Source organism: Hesperophylax consimilis, chromosome 30 (genome assembly GCF_061612785.1).
Source record: "Hesperophylax consimilis isolate HC1 chromosome 30, BYU_Hcon_1.0, whole genome shotgun sequence".
Taxonomy (NCBI): domain Eukaryota; kingdom Metazoa; phylum Arthropoda; class Insecta; order Trichoptera; family Limnephilidae; genus Hesperophylax; species Hesperophylax consimilis.
The window spans coordinates 4,601,483-4,618,168 of record NC_142865.1 but is presented as its reverse complement, the minus strand read 5'-3'; the positions used below and the strand labels follow the sequence as shown (position 1 = coordinate 4,618,168).

The window sequence follows — 16,686 nt, the reverse complement described above, 5'->3', positions numbered from 1 at the left end:
TATATATTAATAATAAAGTTCGTAACTGAAAACATCAACCTTAGATAATACGCTATTGTAATTATTGCATAGTCTGTTCAGGCAAGAATTCTGCTTAGAGTTCGTTTTGCTTTAATCAACCCTGAACAGGACAGAAGAGCGTGTTGAACGCGCAGGTACATTGAAAGGAATCTTTTTTAGCAACTCTGGGCATTGAATATTATCGTTAACTACTTTATACAGGAATAGTGCATCCTGATGATGCCTCCGTACGCTCAAGTATGAAGCTGCCTCTGCATAATTATTAAATCTTACAAATGACTTGTAACAATAACATTAATATAAAAAACTAAAAAAAAATATGCAATCAACTAGCATTTCGTCGAAATTTAAACGACGCTTTCCTAATTGACGTTCTTTATATACTATTGCGTCTAAGATATATGAAGGATCACGAACATTCATAGACCTTGTGACAATTGGTTAATTTAATAAGCATTTTTTCTTCCCAGAACTTGTCATCTCGAAGTATACGCTCAACTTTTAGAGGGAAGTGTGAGCCAGTCCAAACGGCAAAAATGCAATGACTTTTCTTACTAATGTGTAATTGGCCCTGCACCTGGAAATACCAATCGTGATTTTGGTTTATCATCCCCATCCATGTTAACATCACCGGCAATTTGGGCTAAAGTAGCCTCCTCTTTGGCGGCTTCTGCCATCGTCTTAACCTTAGTACGGTCCCACCATTCACACGCCCTTTCATGTGATTTGCTGTACTGTCTGTTACTCATACAAGGGATCCCTGCTACTGCCGTTAGTTCTTTTATGTTAGAATAGCCAGATACAATACTTATAATTCCAGAAACCATTGAATCAGTAACATTCATATCATCTTTCACGTCTTCGCAGGTAAAAATACTAAATTTGTTCGTGCACATATTACAAATAAATGTCAATACTAAATTAAATCCTGATTGCTTCTCTTCAACTATCTCCAAGTTAGATAATGTACACTCATAAAGAGAGTTGTGCTGCGAAATTTTGTTTAACCCTAGAACCGTACCCTGGGGTACAAATTTAAAATTTTTTTGAAAATTTGCGATAACTTTTTCGTTTCACAACGGATCTTTTCTTGCCGCCGCGTATTTGCAAGTGGGGGGGAGTCGCTTCGAAGCATCAGTCGAGCGGGAGTCCTGCTAGTGTGTGGTCGTGGCAAAACGTGCGTGGGGCGCTCCAGTACCCCAGGGTACGGTTAAGGTAATTATTTTCGTTACTATGATTTTAATGTTTTTGCGAAATAAAGCATGTTATTGTGCTATTTGATACGTGTTTCTTTATTTGAATGTTATTTTTATTTGCATAATAACCTTACACATAACTTTGTTTTGGAAAAAATGTGTAATTATTTATTATATTTAGGTATTTTGCATTTAGTTGCGTGTAACTTGAATAATTCTTTTTTTTAGATGGCTTTATGTCAAAATCTATCGCGAGATGAAATTCATCGCCTTCTTCTGTATGCTGATGATGAAGAAGACGTGGTTCTTGGGGATGAATTGGAAGATGAACCTGATGAAATTATTGCTGACTTTATGAATACATCAATGTTTGCTTTTCATAACGAACTTACTTTACTATCATATGTGCCTCCAAAGCTAAACAAAAGAAAAAAGAAAACCGTGCTTATGCTTTCCACTACACACTTCCAACCAGACCAAGAAAAATCTGTTGATTTACCAGAAATAATAAGTTTTACAACCAAACCAAGGGGGGTGTGAATACGTTTGATCAACTTTGTCATACATACAGTGTGTCTCGTAAAACTCGTCGCTGGAGCCTTTGTGTCTTCTATGGAATTTTGAATATCGGAATCAATTCTATGATATTACTGCATTCATCTAACGCTACCGGAAAACAAGTTTTCAAGAATAGACGAACTTATCTGAAGACTTTAGCTTTTGACCTTATAGAACCTCACTTGGAGGATCGATTTTTATACAAAACTTTGCCGATGCATCTCCAAGAAAGTATTGGCGGAATATTAAGAAAAAGCGGTCTTATGATGCTACAACCCCTTCAAAATCAAAATCTGGAAGATGTTCGTTTTGTCCCAGGTCAAAAGATCGTAAGTCACGCGCTCAATGTCAGAAATGTAAACGTTTCATATGTTTAGAGCACCAAACAAAGATTTGCCAAAATTGTTAAGAAAAGTAACTTTTAATTAAGCCTTATTGTATTATGTAAGACTGAAATAAGTGCCATAACAGTCTATGTAAGTTAATTTTGAATAAATGTTTTTTCTCACGTAAAAAAGATGTTTTATATAACGGGGTACTCCAGTACCCCTGGGTACTGTTAGTGTATGATCTATGATGGGTACGGTTCTAGGGTTAATTGATTTTAAAAAAATGTATATCTACTATTCTTCTTCCTTCCAGAATAACGGGTTTCTTCCTTTCCTGTGTAAATAAAACTTTTACTTTATTTACGTCAATTGAAAATAATATGTATTTGAAATTCTTTTTACGACTTCAATACGTTCAGAAAAAAATTATATGTTTAAAACAGTTATTACTTTTTCCGAATTTTTCCGAATAACCGGTGACATCGGTTCTTCCGACATCGAATTATTGATATTTTCAGTATTTTCCTGATGAAATAAAAACAATATTAGAAAAATGATGTTCATTCACTTTTCAATTATTTTTTTGCATTAGAAGAGTGTATAAATTACCTGTTGTAATATAGGTAGAGATGGTATGTCGCTAAGTCTAGAAGCAAGCATTAATTGCACCTTTTTTCTGTGTTCTTTATTCTGCCTCTTTATTTTTTTCACCCTGCTTACTAGCGAATACCTGTTCTTCTTTTCTGTGTTGCCCATTCTAAACAATTAGTAACCTCTGGAAAAAAGATTTAAGGATTATATAGGTCGGTTTTCGTATTTATTTGTAGATGATGAACGTACCTACATGTTAGAAGTAACGACGCGCTCTGTCAAACTAATCATTTGATACGTTTAAAAAAATCCGTGATATCGAAACATATCAAAAAAGTTTAACTATCGTGTTAATCAAAAGCGATTTTATTAGTGACAGTGTTATCCACTAACTCTATTTTGATCTTGCCTAGTTAATCCAAAAAAGTTTATAACCTGTGTTTTTTTTTCAAACTAACTACCACACCTATAAATCGACGGCATAATCTGGGTTATTAATTTGAGAATGTTGTCTATTTATTTGGGGATTCCGTATCACTAATGAAACGAACTCTTCACAAACACTTGAATTATTGAAATATACGAGAATACAACTCCTTAATAAAAAACTCATTTTATTTTACCATAATTTATTGGATAAATTATTGTTACAACTAATATAACTGTATAATTAGAAATTTATGTAAAAGCACAGTAGGGCGTGAATAAATAAAACTAGGAATACGATTCTAGTGAAGGGGCACTCTCTAATATTCTGTGCCGCTGGTAGTCAGCCAGCTGGCGAAGTGTTGCATAAAACGAGATTTATAGTAAAAAAGTCAACTTGGGCTAGAAATGATACATAATAACATAACGACTAGCCTTTAGTGTGATCTCTTTTCTCATGTGCCTACACATTTACGTATTTATTTTTTGTAAAATGAAACGTGCTCTCACGTCGAACTCACCTCGGTTACTGAAGATTAATAACTTGCGTTGTGATTTATATAATGCGGTGATACAAGGAACAATATCTTAGTATTAAAAAACTGTTTTTATTTATTTATGCATTGTTTTAAAGCTTTTCAAAATAATTTTATTTTCTCATCGTTTAGAAGACATTGACGTGGTGATAATGTATTTATTTAAAATTCTTCTGCATTTAGAATTAAAGGATATAATCGAACTTAAAGCTATTTTTAGAGGTTCTGTAAATATTTTTTTACGCAATTGTTTTAAACATTTTAAAGCGTTTTGTTTTCTCATTGTTTAGAAGAATAAATTATCTGTTCAAAACATAATATTATTTTCTTATAAACAATATGGAAATTTATAAAAAACTGCGTCAAAAACCGCAATTATGCTGCGCTTGCGGTAACATCCCCATAACGCAGACTGTACCGAATTTCTGCGTCTAATTAATTGTAACAATTGGATTCAATGTCCAGAGTTGCTAAACAAGATTCCATTCAATGTACCTACGCGTACAACACGCTCTTGTGTCCTGTTCAAGGTTGATCAAAGCAAAACGAACTCTAAGCAGAATTCTTGCCTGAATAATTACAATAGCGTATTATCCAAGGTTGATATTTTCAGTTGCGAACTTGCCAATCCATAAAATAATATTTCTCTTAATAAAATAAAATACTTTTTTTGGTTTTAAAACCACGATATTTATTAATTTAAGAACCGACCGGTTTCGCTTTACTTAAGCATTATCAGGGTACAAATTAATACTATTAATTAATAGTATTAATTTGTACCCTGATGATGCTTAAGTAAAGCGAAACCGGTCGGTTCCACGATATTTATTAATTTAAGAACCGACCGGTTTCGCTTTACTTAAGCATTATCAGGGAACAAATTAATACTTTCAATTAATAGTATTAATTTGTACCCTGATGATGCTTAAGTAAAGCGAAACCGGTCGGTTCTTAAATTAATAAATATCGTGGTTTTAAAACAAAAAAGTATTTTATTTTATTAAATATGTCAAACCACAAAGTGATTGCTTTCTACAATAATAATATTTCTCTGATGGTTTGTGAATAATGTTTATGTCTCTATTTCACAAGCTTAAGGCCCCGTAGTAAGCGTTCAAAGATGGTTTGAAAAGGAAATAGGTAAATACGAATGTTAGAGGGAGCGCGCTTATATTAAAATACGATAATAATTAAGCGAAAATTGTGAAAATATTTAATAAAACACTAAACACAATATTTTGTTCTCAAAATCAAATTAAGTTTTCTATGAAAAAGGTCGCGTAGAAGTTCATCATAATAGTAAGTCATTTTCATTATCGCAAGGGCCAATCTTTTCATGATAATCTCTCAGTATGGTTACACAGAGAATGATACAGATATACAATGAATTGATTCAATTAGATGATTCACCGATTCAACTCTACAGGCGGCATTTCGTTTAAATTCACTGCCACGAGCCACGGATTAAAGAGACCAATTCTTAATCCTGTCCGTAATGGATGAATATAAATGATGTTTTAATTGAATAATTATAAATGGTCGGTAAACAGAATTTGGAAAGAAAGCAATAAAATGTCATTACTTTTAGAAACGTCTGAAGAAGCCGAAATAGAAATGTACCAATAAATGCATTAATTAACTTCACACTAGTTGATTCATATTACATGGAAGAAGTAGGGAATATCTAAGGAAGACACGGCATGATCAAGTGAATGAAATGTTTGAGTTGGGCCAGGTCAAGAGTAGGATAAAAGAATACTAGTAGTCCTGTGAACAGAAGATCTCGTTATTATAAGTAATCATTAGTCGCCTAAAATATCAATACAAATTGAAAATATCTCCCGAGTAAAAATAAATTCACCTTCTGATGTCCGGTCAGATGCTCTGGATCACTGAGCTAAGTCGGCTTTGTTCCAACCCGCCAAATAATTCAATATTTACTAGTACTTCAATCAACAATTACTGCTAATTATATTTTTTCCACCTGTAAACAACCAACTTTATTTTTTTAATGGGAAATTTAACACTAACAAAGCCTTTCCTACAAAAATAAAGTTGGTTTTTTACAGGTCAAAAATATATGATACGCAGTAATTGTTGATTGAGGTACTAATACATATTGAATTATTTGGCGGGTTGGAAATAAGCCGACGTGGCTCAGTAGTCCAGAGCGTCTGACCGGACATCAGAAGGCGCGGGTTCAATTCCCGTCGGCGGCATTTATTTTTACTGAGGAGATATTTTCAATTTGTATTGATATTTCAGGAGACTAATTATTGCTTATAATGATTTTTTATCCTTTGTGCTATGTTAATCATTAAAAAAATAGTAGATCTCGTGTCCAAAAAGGTGGATTTCAATTTTTTCTTTTCCACTCGAGCGATTTTTGGCATACTATGGCAAATTTGCAAAAAGTATTTGAGCGATCGCTTGTCATAATGTACCAAATTTTTATAACCTAAAAATATGGGATAAACGACGAAATCTAGGTGGATTCATTGACTTTAGCCAGGATTTTAGAAGGAATTTAAGAACAGAATATGCCCAGCGAGCTATCGAATACACTTTTTCATATTGAAGCCAACAATACCAATGCACCAAACAACTCAGTAATTACTCGCGCAATCGCAACTTACACCCACTACGAAAAATTACTACTTTTAGACATCTTTCATGATTCCTTTCTAACATACAAAACTAACTTATTAAATTTCTTAAATATTTTCACATCATTTTCAAAACTTCTATGTATTAACAGTCAATTACAATTCGTGAGCTTATTATAATTCTTGTTTTCAATTCATTTATTATTATCTATCCACACACTTCCTTCCTTTTATAACAATCTCAGGCGAAATTACGTAATGATATTTTATGGACATACGTAATAGGTACTACAACTATTTAATAACTAAAAATATCTAACTGTATCTTATTGTACTGTGTATGTCTTAACAAATAAATAAATAAAACAATATTAGTAAACATATAACAGTAACATAAAATAATATAGAAACTAGAACAATACTACATACAAGACAAATCACTAAAACTTCATTACCAATGCTACTCTAATTTGTAGATTCAACAAAGTGCTGGTATAGATTACGCTTAATTCTATAAATGGAGTCATATATCAATAGTACCCCCAAACTTGTTGCCCAGATCAAGCATCCTATTGGTTAGTGAGTGTGTCTGATTGTTAGTTGTGTATGTATTGCAAAAGAATGTTACATTTTGTCTTGTGTTCCTAGTCGGCACACGGAATTTAATAGTGGCAACGATGACAGGGCTGTCAATTGAGGAATGGTATTAATTAATTTTACGTTACCAATAAGTGGTTTTAATAAAACAAAACCAGAGATGTGCAAAATGGGTACCCAAAACCATTTGAAATGCAAAATGGAAATGGGCCAAAACTTTTCCATTTGAAAATGCAAAATGTAAAATGGTTTTTAGAAAAGCATTTCAAATGCAAAATGCAAAATACCTATTTTCAAAATGCGTTGAAAATGCAAAATGGTTTCGCATTCAAACAATTAAAATAATTACCTATAGAATTTTTAAACAATTTTGTCATTTAATAATGGACATCAATGTAGAACAAACATATTACATGATGGTAAATCCAAAAACACCACGACTACAGATTATGAAACCACAAAAAAATTGCGCGGGACTAATGTTGCCAACGTAAAAACATAGAAACTGCTATCTAACATTTAATATTACAGCGTCATGGCCCCATGTTCAGTATTTGAATCGGTATTTTTTGTAATGGTATCACTCAATTGCCAGGGCTACTACCAGGGAGCAACTTGAAATATGGAAATTATCTCGCATAGTTCATAGGTTGAGGAACGACTGATATTTGGGGCTTATGAAAAAAAGATGAGTGGAGATAGTAGGAAGAATATTGCAAAAAAGCATTTAAAATGGAAAATGCATTGAGAAAAGCATTTAAAATGCAAAATGCAAAATGGTTTTTAGAAGAGCATTTAAAATGCAAAATGGAAAATACCCATTTTGCATTTTGCATTTCCATTTGAAATGGATTTATTTGAAATAAAGCACATCTCTGAACAAAACTAAAAGTTCTTCTGAAATCATAAGATTTTTTTTTGTAAACATTGTAAATAATTTGTAAAAGGAAACAGTTTTGTAAGAATCAGGATCAATAATACTATTTAAAAAACGTAAAAGAACGTCAGAAATGAAAGAGAAAAGAAAGTTTTTAGAGGTGAATGCATTGTGTATTGTACATATATTAAAGCCCGTTGAACACGGGTCATTTATCCATTGGCCACGGGTGGTCTGTGAACATTAAAGTAAGGAGAAAGCCCGCAGCGGTCCATTGTTCAATCTCTCGTAACTCGGATATTTTATTATTAATTTTAATGAAATGCAGGTTTTATTATTACATATATTGGATATTTCATATTAGTATTACCCCTCTGGGATTTTTTGTAGATATTCTTAAGTGTCAGCTACACTACTCGCTTCGACGAAGTCCTCGACGAAGTTAGCCGAAGTTCGAAGTGCGTGCCCACACACTCGTGCAACTTCGCGAGTAACGCTTCGAGTCCTTTGACTCGGGCGCATTTACCGACAACAATCGGAAGTCGGGCGAAGCGAAGCGAAGTCGCCCGAAGCGAAGTGAAGTTCGTGCCCACACTATCGTATTCGGTCAACTTCGATCAACTTCGCGAGTAGTGTAGCTGGGCTTTAACAGACAACCAACAGCTGTGGAGAGTCTTTATCCCAGCCTGACACGGTCTCGTAAAAGTTATGCTATTTATCTCATATTGTATTAAGGTGAGAAATATGATTTAACAATGTTAGAAAGAGAGAATAATACGGCGATTTCAGTTTGCATTCAAAATTTTACCCTAAACGCACACGAAAAATTGAAATAATTTTATAAAACATTTAGCATTTGAAAAATATTTGTCAAAAACAACGAAATAAGTGAAGTGACAATAAATTTTATAATTGTTTTGTCTAATTAAATATGTTTTTTAACACGATAAAAACCATCGCTAAGCGAATGTATCGAGTAATTTTTTTTATTATTTTTAATTGCACGCTATACGGTGAGGAGGGCCGTATACTGCTTGTGTTAAAATATTTACTCACAATAGTATTCACGCAACATTTTTTTAGACTGGCACCAATTTGTTCCAATCCTCAAAAACACGGTCATTTTTCCATTTCGCGTTTAGTTGCAATCTTTCAATCATCTTTCCTCAGAAGACATTTTGCGATGTCATTGACTAGGTCTACTTTGTATTGCTTCGAAATTTGTCCAATTTGGTTATGTGTTCCGTACTTGCTTTGGTAAATCGATATTTTGATTTAAAATATTCCTCTGATAGTGCTGCCAAAGGGTATTACTGCTTTTTAACGATATTTGTCAAATCAACCAGATTTTTAACAAAGTCCGTAATCTTCGTCTTAATACGACAATAATACGTCCCTAATACTGCGGTATTGCGGACGGTATAAGCAGTACACATGCACGTGATTATGTGTAACGTTTTCTAGTAACCTGTTCTTATCCCACCGTATTATCTATTATGAGTAAAGACGACTTGTGTTCAAGAGGAATATGTTATAAATCGAAAGCTCGGAATGCAGGAGCTTAAGGTTAAATCTTGCTTATTCAAGTCCATTGATAGGTACTGATACAAGGTCTGGGTCTACAGTCAGTCTGCGAACCAAATCTCCTTCACAATATGTCCAAAACCGGTTTTAACTACAGCAGATATGAGACTCCCAATTGATTGTTATTACGTATACCTGTCTTATGTTATGTAGTGTGGATGAAGAATGATTCTGAGAGAGTTCGTTGCGCTTAAAATGCCTACCGTTCATATAAAATAATGATTAATTACATATTTATTGTAACGTTGAATGCGCGTTGATTGATGTTAAATCAGAGGATGTTGTAAATGCACGGTACGATAAATAATAATAAAGTTTGGAATTTTTTTACAGCGTTTTTTTAGTAACCGATTGGTCTAAAGAATTGTGTGCCCAATAATGATAAGGTTATGTACATATTTTTAAAGAAAAATCACCTCAATGACACTTAAAAACTGTTATTGTTTAATCCGTAACTTATTCCTTAGTACGGGTTGTTTCGGAGAATTTGAACAATTCATCGAATTTTAACAAATTTAAACGTTCATTAACGGGTTCCGTGAAAATTCTATTCAAGTTATTACATAATAATAGGCTAGTTGCTTGACAGAACTGAAATAAAAACAGAACTTGAAAAATTCTTTCGTAGGACTTGAAAATGAACGTTGAAAGTAAATAAATTGTTTCTAATTCTCCTAAACAACCCGTCCTTAGACTTAACCGTATTACCCATAATTATGGGTATAAATATTATACGGATATAAAGGTCTGAATAAAAGACAGAAAAAGTCGGGGCCGCCCGAGGAAGACATGGCAAGATCAAGTGAGCCAAATTCAAGAGTCAGGATAACAGAATTATTATTATTATTATTTATAGGACAATTTGTATAGCGCCGCTTTTGTGAGATATCACCTCAGGGGCGCTTTACAGTTGATGCAGGTATTACAAAAAATATAAATATTATAAAAAATAAGTGGAGTAGTTAAGTAAAATGAAGTACAGGAATATATAAACATCTTATATGTATATATGAGATGTTGTATGGGTGTTGTTTGGCGGTCCATCCTCTCTTCATACCCCCGCGGTCAACACGTAATGGTTTGTAAACTTGTTGTAAAATAGATAAATTATACATAGAAGTATTGACATACTGTCAATCTTGTCACAAAAAGCCATTAATTTGGCGCTTATGAACGCAATGCTGATTTTGCTCCAGGGCGATACTAAAAGCATCTTCCAATCTCACCATTATCATTACTTACACTTCATAGATCAACCGGTTTTTCGACGTTATGCAACATTGAAAAATCAGGTCGTAAAAGCCAATGAGCCACATGCTGATTTTTTAAGATATTTATTTCTGTACAAATTTTAATAGTGTCGCTTCATGAAAATTAATATCATTTTTCTGTACAAAAGATGTATCTATGCAAATTGGGAATAACCAGTACAAATTATTATAAGCAATAATTAGTCGCCTGAAAAATCAATACAAATTGAAAATATCTCCCGAGTAAAAATAAATGCCGCCGACGGGAATTGAACCCACACCTTCTGATGTCCGGCCAGATGCACTGGACCACTGAGCCACGTCGGCTTATTTCGAACACGCCAAATAATTCTATATGTACTAGTACTTCAATAAACAATTATTGCTTATTATATTTTTTCACCTGTAAACAACCAACTTTATTTTTGTAGGAAAGGCTCTGTCAGTGCTAAATTTCCCACTAGATGGCGTAGAGACATATTATATCTACATTTGTTGGTGAAATATTTTGACTTGTCAAATATTTATTTTTTATTTTTAGTGATGAACTAATGGTGATAAGACAAGGTTTTATGCATAGCACAAAGGATAACAAATTATTATAAGCTGGTTCAATTCCCGTCGGCGGCATTTATTTTTACTCGGGAGATATTTTCAAATGAAATGTTAAATTGTGAGAATAATATTGAAATTTTGGTCAGAGCTTAAATATTTTCTACCGGCAAATATAGTCAGTTGAGCAGTCGCTTGTGATCAGCAAGTATAACACGGTTGATCGGCAAATAATGTCAACCCATAACCTAACCTAACCCAACCACGCATTGAGTCAGATATTTTTTCAATGTCAACATAAACATAGTATGATGTCCAAATGATTTAATAAATGTTTTTGTTCTTGCTAACCCAATATTTAAATCGCGAACAATTGAATTATAATTTTCTTTTAATGAGCGAAGCTGATTTTTTAATTGTAATACTCGTATATAGAATATGGGTTACATTATAGGTACATATATATTTAAATAAATATTATATTTAAGCCATGGACCTAAAAAGCCCTGGACAGAACATTAGTGCGATTTTGTATGAATGGCATTGAAGCTAAATCGAGGTTGAGTGAGAATCGCCTGGCAACCATCTTGTATGACAAATTTTTGAAATGATTTGTATGCAAAGTGGCGCAAAATGAACTATTACATTTTTTGTTTCGTTAATGCAGTGATAACGGCTTATGATTTTTGGGGTATTTGATAAAACAAGAATTTTGATGTGAAGACGTTTTGGCATTTTTTACACAAATTTTCCCTCACCGCTTCAAATTGTTCTCGAATAGCTCCGTCTAGAAATTTTTAAGTTCATGTATTTAAGCTCATTATAAGAAAAGAGTTGATTCTTACTTTGGTTTTATATTTTAATATTTTTTGTATTTTTATAATACAGGGTTTTCCAATAAGAGGTGTTATTTTGATATTCAATCGTAAAAGATCAAAGGTTTCGTTGCTTGTGTGGCACGTAGCGCCGTCTTGTTGAAAGTAAACGTTGTCCAGATCAATAACATCCAATTCCGGCCATAAAAATTCATTAATCATCTTTCGATAGCGCAATCCATTCACCGTAACTGTTGCTCCAGCCTCATTTTCGAAAAAGTAAGGTGCAATGACTCCACCGGACCATAAACTGCAACAAACAGTCACACGTTGAGAATAGAGAGGCTTTTCAACAATAACTCTTGGGTTTTCCGAGCCCCAGATGCGACAATTTTGCTTTTTGACGAAGCCACCGAGGTGGAAATGGGCCTCATCACTCAAGATGATTTGCATTTGATTCACTCAAGTGAATTTTAATAATTTCAATGCGTTGTTGAAGCGTGTATCGTTCCATTTCTATTAATAACGTAGTTTCTACTTGTCAAATGTCAAAAAATGACAGCTTCAAAATTAACATCTACCGAAATAGCGGGCTATTCAAAATAACACCTCTTATTGGAAAACCCTGTATAAGATAATTGTATATTTTTTCTGATTTGTTGAATATGTTCATGAAAGCACGTCATGGCATTAATATTTTGGTTAAATTTAGTTAAAGTAACCATAAGAAAATATTCAAATTGTTTTTAACATTTACTTATTCTAAATAGAAAAATGGAAAAAGTATATTTTAAGCCAATTAAAATTGCATGTAAGACGCTCATTACATTTTACAAAGCAACATGATTTACATCAATCAATGGCCATTACGTTGTGGTATAAAGACGTTACAATAAATTACTCGAATTAAATGCGTTAAAACACAATCCAGACACTAATTTATTAGCGCCTTTATGATTTTCGATTTATAATCATAGTAAGAATAAATCTTTCTCGCAGTTATATATTTTGACGATGTTATTTGTACATACTTGCTAATAAAATATATATTTTTTTAATGTGACACCTCACAAGAGTGCCTGTGCAGTGTACAGACAGGGGAACTATGTCACCACCCGGTTGGTCGGCGTTGTGAGGCGGAATAAGGTAGGGGCTGTAGGAAGGGATTTGTTAATGCGGGCCTTGAAGAGGTTCGGATTACAGGAGGGAGGAAAAACAGATGCCGGTAGCTCGTTCCACATACGAGCCGACACAAAAACGAGTCGTAAAAACGGCCCGTTCTCATGAAGCCAACGTCAACCGTGAACGGGTGTTCAGTTCGTATCCGTCGAGTTTCGCGCACGTGCACCGGTGCATCAGGAATCAATGCTGCTAGCTCCTTGGAGCATGCTCAATTGAAATACCTGTAGAACAGACACAGCATGCCTACACTGCGTCTATGCATTAGAGAAGGCAATCGGTCTGTTAACAACGGATTGTCAATCAGACGGATCGCTCTCCTTTGCACAGATTCAAGCAGGTTTATTAAGTATTTTGGGGCACCAGCCCAAAGGTGGCTCCCAAATTCAATAGTTGGGCGGACTTGAGACTTGTACAGGGTCAGCAGCTGGTCACTGTTGAAGAATCTCCTAGCCCTGTACAAGACGCCCAACTTTTAGGAGGCCTGATTTACTCGGGCTTCTATGGATCCCCGATACATGAGCCGATAAATTAAATAGTGTATTGTAATTTACATACAAGGATAATATATTTGTATAGCGCCGTTTTGTGAAAAATCGCAAAAACTCAACGGCGCTTCATATATATAGGTATGCCGATAAAATATGAATTGTCCAAAAAACCGAAGTCAGCAGTCAATAACTGAGTGTTAGTACCCACCCTGATGTATGGCAGTGAGGCACGGAACTGGCAGAGAAAATGATGAACGTAGACTGAATGCCGTATAAATGAGATCCCTGAGGCGTAAGTGTGGTAATACCATGTATGATCGTGTAAAAAATGAGGAGACCCGCAAAGAGTGCAAAGCTAATGTAAGCGTAATGAGTAAGATTAAAAAAGGGACGCTTATATGGTGTGGGCGTGTAAAGCGAATGAGCGAAGAAATAAGTGTAAGGAGAATATATGACGGAAATGCGAATGGTATGGTAATGATCAAGTGAATCAGATACTTAATAATAATAATATTTGGATGATTTGTATGGCGCCTTTTTTGTGCAAAATCATCTCAACGGCGCTGTACAAATATATAATACATTTTTACAATGATCTAGGTATGTTATTACTAACTATATATGGAGATAATATACAGTACAATACTTACCTGGTAGGTCACTTGAGATTAATACTTAATTAACATTGACTAATTGTTTATTAACGAAATTTAGATACAGGACTGAGGACATAATTGGAAAATTGGATATAATTGGACTTTCTCTGAGAAATGGTATATTTAATTTAAGGGATGATAGCTTAAAAAGGTAAGTTTTTAGTTTAGACCTGAATTCTGTTGGACTTGCTATGGATCTTAGTTCCGGAGGGAGTTTGTTCCAAGCCTTCGGCCCAGATACTCCGAAAGCGCGATCACCAAACTTAGTATTTGGCTTGCGCTTAGGTTCTATCAGTCTGCCTACAGCTGCTGATGTTGCTGATCTAAGAGTTACTGCCTCAGACCAATGTTTTTGGGGCCATTTAATTGATGGTTTTAAACACCATCCAGCACAATTTGTACTGGATTCTTTCAGGGCTGATCTAAGAGTTGAGTCGGGTCATGTCTGTTGCGTGTCGTATCTTGTGATTGTCCTTTTTTATTTAACTTTATTCAAGCCTAAACTCTTTCACTTTTTCATTTTATAATCTCGATGTGTAGAGCCTTTTACATTATCTTTTTCTGTCTGTGCCACCTTTTATATTAAATCTTTTTGTCTATGGCACGTCATAGTGTAATATTGTCATTAATTTCGCATCTATAATATTTTGTGTCTGTATTCACGTCAAATATTAGTGTTTTGTTTTATATAATTTGTTGTGATCGAGATCTTTTGTTTTATTCTTATTAGCATTCAATTTTACATTACCAGTATCATCCAACTCTCGCTTCTCTCTCTCGGTTTAATGTCTACCCTCTTCTGTGTTACATATTAAACATATCAACAAAAACACAAGTGTTTTTAATGAGAAGCGAACCTCCATCTATCTCAACGGCAAGCCAATCCTTGTCGTGATACGAAAGAAGCCTACTCAAAGCCGATCAGCCTTACAAACTGACTGGAGGCTTCTGGACTCCACACGAGGACGCTGCTCATGGTCCTTCGAGCCGGATTGCACCAGCAATCATCACCCAAGCCACCACAGGAGAAATCAGCAATCATCACAGCAAGCACCAAATTAAGTCAATCCTTTCAACTTTCCCTCCGTACTGTGTTAATACTTTTGCTGTTTCTCAATCATAACAGGCACGGATCTCTAATCATCTGACAATGGCGGACAACCTGAAGGCTTTCATAGCCAGAAGAGGTCAGATCAAAGGGCTGATAACGAAGTTTCAGTCATTGTTAGATGAAGACCGAACGGATCCGTCAATCATCCAAGTCCGATTGGCAAAAATCGAACCTTTGCATGACTTATTCATGGAAATTCAACTTAAAATCAGTATGTGTGATGAAAGTTTGAATTTCGATTCGGATGATGAAACCGATCGCTTTGAAACAATGTATTTCAAGGCCATCTCCGAAGCAAAATTGCGTCTGACGAGCGATTCCAAACTTAATTCACATCAATCACAATTAAATATAAATTCCAAAATTCAATTACCAATTTTGAGACTACCTACTTTCTCCGGAACATTCTCTGAGTGGACTTGTTTCGAAGAATCTTTTCAATCATTAATTGAAACAAACCAGGAATTATCTGCAATTCAGAAATTTCACTATCTTAAATCGTGCTTAACCGGAAACGCTTCCAAATTATTAACATCTCTGGAAATCTCATCAAATAATTATCAAATTGCATTGAATTTATTAACAGATCGATACGCAAATAAACGCTTAATAATTCAAAACCACATCCAAGCTATATACAATATTGCAAACATTAAATTTGAATCTTCCAAAGAAATTCAAGCCTTTTTAGATCAAATTTTAATTAATTTACGGGCTTTGAAAAATTTAAACCTACCTACAGAACATTGGGATGCCTTACTAATTCATCATTTATCAAAAAAACTTGATCCAATAACATCTCGCGAGTGGGAACGAATTCCCATTCCTGAACCAAATACTTACGTTCATTCTATGGAAACATTCATAAAGTTTTTAACCGATAAATCTATTATGCTTCAATCTATTCCAAAGTCATCTGCAACAGCTCATAAATCTGATAACATTAATAGCAAAAAACCAAATTTCACTTTTGTAACATCTCCAAATTATTGTTGCAATGTCTGTTCTGAAAATCATACTATCTATCAATGCCCTAAACTTCAGAAAATGACTCTTCATGACAGAATAAATGCATCTAAGACTTTTAAATTATGTTACAACTGTCTAGGAAAGGGTCATTCTTATGAACAATGTCAAAGCAAATTCCGTTGCAAAACATGTAACAAAAAACATCACACTCTGTTTCACAAAGAAGTTCAAACTGAATCTAAACAAGGTCCAATCATCTCCGCTACATCCATGGCGAACGAATCTCATGCCTTACTATCTACTGTTATTCTCAATGTGAAGAATGCGCAAGGACATTTCATC

General features: G+C 34.2%; 1 protein-coding gene across 1 annotated transcript in view; it reads right to left on the bottom strand.

Annotated features, from left to right (window-relative positions):
• Positions 1-16,686, bottom strand: part of LOC149409539 (protein amalgam-like) — a 301,223-nt gene that overhangs the window by 156,381 nt on the left and 128,156 nt on the right. The gene's annotated exons all lie outside the window — the stretch shown is intronic.